General features: G+C 49.9%; 1 long non-coding RNA gene across 1 annotated transcript in view; it reads right to left on the bottom strand.

Annotated features, from left to right (window-relative positions):
• Nucleotides 1-386: 386 nt before the first annotated feature.
• The window catches only part of LOC310836019, a 463,755-nt gene continuing 456,588 nt past the window's right edge, over nucleotides 387-7,553 (bottom strand). The window contains exon 2 of the long non-coding RNA XR_014559838.1: nucleotides 387-442. This is a non-coding gene — a long non-coding RNA (uncharacterized lncRNA). The remainder of the gene's footprint in view (nucleotides 443-7,553) is intronic.

Below are 7,553 nucleotides of genomic sequence, written 5' to 3'. Positions count from 1 at the left end.
AAGGGTGAGACACAGGCTTCCCGCTTGCGGCCTGCAGCACGTCCTGCCCCTCTATATTTCTAGACCGGGCTGCCCACCCCCCTTTTTTGTCTGCGGGTGGACCGGGAGTCGTTCCGGGGCATGGAACGGGTGGACGAGCTCCCTTCCTGCAGGTAGACCAGGCCGACTCACGCAACGTGATTCCTGTTGGGATGCTGCCAGGAGTCGGGGGCAATTGACAGGCCCCCAGCTGGCTCCAGCCACCGGCCAGCAGCCGGGCGATACTCTGGTTCTCAAAACAGCATCAAAACTGCGATTCAAGCCTCAGATACCTTTAGAGACTCTAAGCACGCAAACCAGCAGAGATAAGAACTCTTTGCAGCAGAAGAGGCGGACAGAGAAATATGTAAGCATAATGTACAGCATTTTATTCAGCATAGTTCAGGAACAAAGGAAAACATGTCTGCTTTCCTTCGTGTCCAGCAAAACAGCAGAGCACAAAACCTATATACAAAAGGAAGTTCCCAGCGAGAGCTGGAAGTAAACAAGCATGTGACACACCAGTCATGCCTGCTCCTTTTAAGGTGGAACAGAACTATATCCTAACAGTTGCTTCCCGGCCGGCCAGCAGGTACACTGGGTGGCCGTTGAGGCCCTTGGTTCCCTGCGACGGTCCTCTGGTTCACATACTCCTAACCGGAGGATGGGTGCCAGGAACGATCTATCACCACCTAATCGCATGGGTTGAACGGCACAGCCGGTGATTTGTGAAGCCTCCTGCTGGAGAGAAGTTGCTGCTGTCTGCCAGCATGGAATTCCGCATAGCTGTCAACTTTCCCCTTTTCTTGCGAGGAATCCTATTTGGAATAAGGGAATTTCCCTTTAAAAAAGGAAAACGTTAACAGCTATGACTTCCGAGACGCTGCTATACCAGGGCGCCGGCGGCCAAGCGCCAACACACTGTCATGAGGTCAGGTCGGCATGCACATGGAGATTTCTGGTGACAGGGCTTTCAGAATCCTCAGAAGAACAGCAAACAACTCAACTGCGCTCCTGGTCAGTGTGGATCCACAGTGTGGGGCAGGTGCAGTGTCCAACACGGTTCCCTTTGAGAAGCAGCGAGCAGCCTCGTCCGATCCCACCGGCCTTCGGTTCTCTGCCAGGAGAGGAGCAGCGAGGTGGGGGAGCAGCTGGTGGCAGGCTGCAACCCTGGCTCTGGGACCCGAGAACCCTTGAGTGGCCCCTGTGCTCCCTTGGCCACGGCAGTGTTTTCCAGGGACTCACGAGAGTGAGGGTGGGGACTGCCCTGTGGTAGGATGGACCCTGCGTTTGGTCACTCGCCAAATGGCCCGACAGTCACGTTAGGGAGGGCCCTCCGCGGGCCGGCCTGCCAACCAGTGTTCAAGTGGAGCAGATGCCTCCCCGTCCCTGCAGCCATCCGGTGTTCCGTTGCCCTCCTTAGTAACCCGTTCCGGGCACTACACCTGCCCCGAGGCGTCACCATGTCTCGCTCCATCCGTGCGCAGCCGAGCCATGCCGATAGCTCCCCGCGCCCGCCACCACCCGACGTCAGGGTGGGGTCCAGGGGCCCACCGAGCCGGAGACAATCGCGTGGCTGCTCAGCGCCTGCTGTCCCCTCAGCGTCCGCGTCCTCCGGGCGCCCACCCATCTCCGTGGGTGCATCCTTCTCTCGTTCCCCTGGCTGCGTGCTGCCTCCATGACAGAGGTAGCCTCCCGTCTAGCGTGTCATGGGCCTCCATGGCCACTGCCTGTGTGGGGAGCCAGGGCAGCTCCATGCTCACTGGCTCGCCTGCCTGTAGGGTCCTGGCCCCAGGGCCAGCCCCAGGGCACAGCCCAGAAACACTGACCACAATGATGACCCACTTGTCAGTTGCTCGCAGCTACCTTGTTGATCCTGCCAGTATCATATGCTTGCCTCAAAGATTAAGCCATGCATGTCTAAGTACACATGGGCATTATGGTGAAACTGCGAATGGCTCATTAAATCAATTATGGTTTCTTTGGTCGCTCCTACCATTCCTTGGATAACTCTGGTAATTCTAGAGCTAATACATGCCAATGAGAGCTGACCTCCGGGGATATGTGCATTTATCAGACCAAAACCAACCCTGGCTCACCCGGCCGCTTTGATGACTCTAGATAACCTCGGTCCCATCACATGCCCCCTTGACAGCGGCGGCGCATTTAAATGTCTGCTGTATCAACTTTCAATGGTACTTTCTTTGCCCACCATGGTGACCACAGGTAACAGGGAACCGGGGTTTGATTCTGGAGACGGAGCCTGAGGAATGGCTACCACATCCAAGGAAGGCAGCAGGCGCACAAATTACCCACTCCCAACGTGGGGAGGTAGTGACAAAAACTAACAATACAGGACTCTTTTGAGGCCCTGCAATTGGAATGAGTACAGTTTAAATCCTTTAATGCCTCTCTTAAGGAAATGGCAGCTGATGATCTGTGATGTTCTACTTGTCGGTTTGCAAGCCCCCTCCATAGAGGCTGGCCCCTCTTGCTGTCCTTGGAGCTTATTTACCAGTAACCTCCTCTGGCTGATATCCAGACAGACCAGGGAGATTTTGATAGGCGACATTTTCCCAAGCGTGGGTAAAATGCACAACCCCTCTCTTCTGCTTCCGCAGGGGAAAGAAAATAAGTCAGAAATCTATTTACATGATGTTTATTTCTGACATTACAGCACTAAAGAAATAAACACGTCCTTTCAGTTCAGTTCTTGTAGCAAGTCTGACAAACTTCCTGAACATGCGCAGTCGGAAGGTTTCAAATTACACTCTTCACAAAGACTTATCCAGCCTGTGAACGTCCTGGGAAATTCTTCTTTCCCACAGATAGGCACATCATGTGATGTCAACAATCTGGGTGTCTGCAGCTTTGATGTTTCCATATACTGACATTACTGATCAGTCTTCAGTGGTCTTTCCATGTGCCTATCCCTTCCTCCTCGTGGTGAGTCAGGCAATGTCTTTGGGTGGCAACATCTTTAGGCAGCTAACAGGGAAGACTTATCAGAGGCTCTAGGAATAATACCTGAGAGCCTCAGTGTTTTAAGATGTATGGTTTATTTTACACCTATATACACCTAGGTCTAGGTGGAGGAAGAGAGTTCGCATCATTACATCTCAAGAGGGACTTGTTCCTCCCAGCAGCGCAGTCCAAAGCAACCTGCATGCCATCTCTGTGTCTCAGCCTGCCAAGATGGCTCTGCCCAGCATGACCTCTGCCTCCACTCCTGGCACCTCCTTTCTCCTTCCCAATAACCTTTGCCATGCACCTGCTCGCCTTCTCTGTTTTAAAAGGGACACCTTTTTTCCTGTGTCACACCATCTTGGGAACCTCCCAAATATCCTGTCTCTGTCCACTCCTTGGAGCAGGGGGAAGGATACCGTTTTGCATTGCCAGTGGCCTTCAGTGGCCCAGGATCTGGCTCCCCATTGTTTCTCAGTGGCTCTGCACCTAACTATACTGACCAGGCAGTATAACCCTGAAATTTCTTGTCTGGCACAGTTCTGCAGCTTATATTTTCCATTCATATCCCAAATATTATCCAAATGCTACCATTTATTAAGTTCTACCATTCACTGACAGACTCCAGTGTTAGGATATTTCCGTTCCACCTTAAAAGGGAGCAGGCTGTGTGAGTCACAGAGTCTGCGTATTTCCTGTTTCTCAGGATGTTTATGTTTGCTATTGCTTTCGTTTTCTCTCTCTGCGCCAGAACGCTAGCAGGCAGTCATGTTTGTTCTTTGTTCTGACCAACGCTGAATAAACATTCTAAATGATACCCTCCTGAGTGCAACTTTTGCTGTGTGAATTCTGCCCAGGAATGTGGCAATCTGTTTCTGAGGCTTGGTGTCGCAAATTGCTGATACTGCGTGACTACGGGAGGTCGATGGATCGTCCGGCAGCCAGCTTGGGGGCTCAGATGGACTTTATCTCCCTGGCAGTATCCCAACATCCAGATCTATGACAGTGTTGTCTCACTTGGTCTGCCAGGTGCCTCTTCCAGGATGCCGAAAAGCAGAGCCTGAGGGCTCTCCCTGCCAGAGATGCCCAGCAACTAGCATTCAGAAGCACTGATGGACTCCAAGGTCATTCAGTCAGACCTCCTGCCCAAACTGCTGTTGGCCAGGCAAATGTGCACAATTTATTTCAAATGCACAATTTATTTCAAGTGCAGAATTTGGGGTTTTCCACCCTGCAGCCGGAGAGTCAGAGATCAGAATCTTGCAGCATCAGGGAGCAGGGCAGAATTGGGGAGAGACCCTTAATCCCTGGGAGCCTTTAGGGGAGGGGTGTGCTGTGGTCACTCCAGCCCCATCTGCCCCTTGGGGTCCAGGGTTCTGACCCACTCATTGCCCACAAAGCCCCTGGTCCTCTCAGGTTGCCTCTTGCTTCACTCTGCCAGAGCTAGCATAGTCAATCCTGCTCTCTCTCCACCACCCTTCTGCTGTGAGCATCTGTTTCAGGGCAGACAGAAATATCCAGGAAACTTGACTCAGCCCAGGGGAGCAGCTCTCAAGATTCCCCGCCACAGGCATCCAGGGCCAAAATAAATATTTTTCTCTGTGACTCCCATATCTGCCATCCCCACCTCTGGATCTGTGTTGCAAAGAAGAGACAGTGATGGCTGAGCCCTAGGGTGGGGTCAAGTTTCCAAGATGATCTCTTCACGCTTGTGATGTTGATAGATGATACTCAAACCTCAGAGGCGGCTGCAGATGCCAAAGGAACTGTGAGTCTCTGTCAAATGGGTTCAAGTGGAAATCAAAAGGAGATGCCCTCTCAGAGCCCCCTTGAACACGCATGGAGAGGAGGCAGTGGTGTGCAGGGGAGATATCATCCCTCATGGATATTGATAGGAAGGAGCGACTTCCGGGACGCCGCAGCCACGGGAAGGAGCGTGAGGCTGCCCTCCGGGGGGGGGGGGGGTCTCAAACAACACAGAGGTCTAGAGGGGTCACGAAGGCTCCGTGAACCCTGAAACCCCAGGAGGATTATCTTGGGGGACTGAGTACCCAGCGACGCTGCCTGTGCTCGCCCGTGTTGCCGGCGTTTAACAGGGCTGGAGCCGCAGCATGAAGGGGAAGCAACAGACTCCATGTTGTGAAGCCTCATGCTCCATGTGAAAAGCGGCGAACGTCCGACAACAGCTAAAAAGCCGGGAAATAGCTATTAAGGACTGCATTAGAAAAAATGGGAAAAACAGCGAGAGCAATTGCGTTGATAATAATCAAAATTTAATCAAAGGACTCAGCGGAAAAAGAATTTCGTGGGGCGAAAGGAGAAGGAGTCTACTACCGGCGGTAAGAATAAAATGGAGTATAGCGGAAGACTGGGAGAAAGAAAGTAAAAAAGTAACAAAGTTACCGCTAAGTGGGTGTAGAGGAAAGACCTCAGATATAAAGTATAAGGAGTCTGAGGCAAAACAATATGGAAAATATTTTAATGGACTAGAGAGAAGGGAAAGGAAATCTGCTGTTTTACTTGGTCGGAGAGTGCTGTACCAGCGACAGGCTTGGGACATATTGGCGGGTCCTCCACACCCAATTCGATTGCCGGTTGCCTTTGAATGAGGATTGATTTAAACAGTATCTAAACGGCGTATTGGAGGAGGGGAGACGTGGAGAGATAGTGTTCTTCTGAAGAGGCTTAGGAGGAATTGTGAACGGTCTGGAGAAAAGTAAAAATTTAGCGGGTTCACGCATAGACATTTTGTCTTCTGATCTCTCCCGTCTTAAAGAGATATACCTTAAGCAGAAGAAGATGGGAGCTACGCTTTAGATTGAATCACCGCTATAGCGGAAAGAGACTGGAATCTCTGGAAAGAGAGGAGAATTTAAATAAGACAGTTTGCCAGGTCTCTCCGCTATTTACAAAGCCTCTCATCTCGTGGAGTATCTCCTTGCCTGGCTCAGTTCCGCTCACCGGTGTTCGTTCTCGGACTGAGACTTACCCCATATCCCTTCCAAAGTCTCAGAGCATCAATTTGTTGCCCCTAAAACCTTGGCGTATTCTCTCATTGCATCTCACCCTTTTACTCTTATCCTTATCTCTTTTCTCTCTCCAATTTTTTTTCCTTTACTTATCTATTTCCTGCTTCTTGCGGGTACGTCTTTGGACTTTTTTTTTTGAGACGCTGGCTTTCCCACCCATGCCCCCTTTTCGCTCTTTTACATTGGTCCTTTTTTATTGGTTCCCTTTTTTTACTGGCTCTCTCTATATATACATATACTTTTTCTTTTTGCTTCTGTTGTTTCCTCTTTATTAATTTTTCTGTTTGCCTGTTTTGTGTGTGTGTGTGTGTGTGTGTGTGTGTATGTGTCTATTTTTTGTTTATTTGCCTCCCCCCCAAATGTGGGATTACTGATTACAGGAGATCAGCTGTTTGACCTCATGTGGAAAGAGATACCCTGTTGAGGAATCATATGGAAGAGGGAAAAATAGACCTGGAAGGACAATAAGGCGCCACCATGCGGGGATAAAGAAAATTATACCAAAAGAAATCAACGGGAGGAACAGAGGAACTCAACAGCGCACTTCAGTGACCTTTGGGGAGGGAAGAGCTGTTATTAATAACTAGCTAATATAAGTTGATATACAAAATGAAGAAGGGGGTGGGAACGCCAGCAGAAAGGAGGCCATCCAGACAAGAGGATGGGAAGGAGGGGAGAGAAATTAAGGACTACAATAGTTTGATGGCCAAAATAAGGAAATAATTTAAACATAACGAACAATATATTGAGAGAAAGCTATTGGAAGTACAGGATACATTGGATAAGAGATTGGAGGGGGTGGTGGGAGAATTGACAGGAAAAGTTAAAGATCTATCGGTAAAAACCAAAGTACTTGAGGATTCAATGAAAAGGGTGCAGAAAGATATGAAAGACAGTAAGAAGGACTTGGACAGGGTTAAAATAGAGTTAAGGAGATAGGAAAGGCACAGGAAGAACTGCTGGATAGCATGGCTATGACTCAGATGAGACAAAATCAAACAAACCTGAAATTCAGAGGAATTCCGGAGGACCCAAATGAAAATATAAGATCTAAAATGGTTAAAGAGTTACCGTATTTTTCCCTCCATAACACACAGATTTTTTCTCCTAAAAAGGAAGGGGAAATGTCTGTGCGTGTTATTGAGCGAATGTGTGGTCTCTGGAGCCAAATGGCAAAAAAATCAGGCAAAAATCAAATCGCGCGTCTCAGAGAAGGGAAACCTGAAAAGAGGAAGCGGCTGCTTTCCTGCATTCTGCCTCAGGGTCTTACTGCCCACCCACCTCTGTTTCCTTGCTGTGTTTGCTCAAACGGAACAAAGAGCAGGGAAAGCCCCTCCCCTCCAGGCAAGGAGAGGGGAAAGCAGAGTGTAGTCTCTGTGTGCTGCTGAAAACATGCAGGAGGGAGAGAGAGAGAGAGCGAGCGCGCGAGCTGGCTGGCTTGGGTGGGTAGGTGAGGGAAAACTTTTGCCTTCCTTTCCTCCCTCCTGTTATACCCCTCTCCTGCATTCTTAGCCAGCTGCTTCTCTGCACACCCCTCTCCTG

The sequence above is a fragment of the Podarcis gaigeae genome (assembly GCF_964106915.1).
Source record: "Podarcis gaigeae genome assembly, chromosome: W".
Lineage (NCBI taxonomy): Eukaryota > Metazoa > Chordata > Lepidosauria > Squamata > Lacertidae > Podarcis > Podarcis gaigeae.
This window is presented reverse-complemented; position numbering and strand designations above follow the sequence as displayed.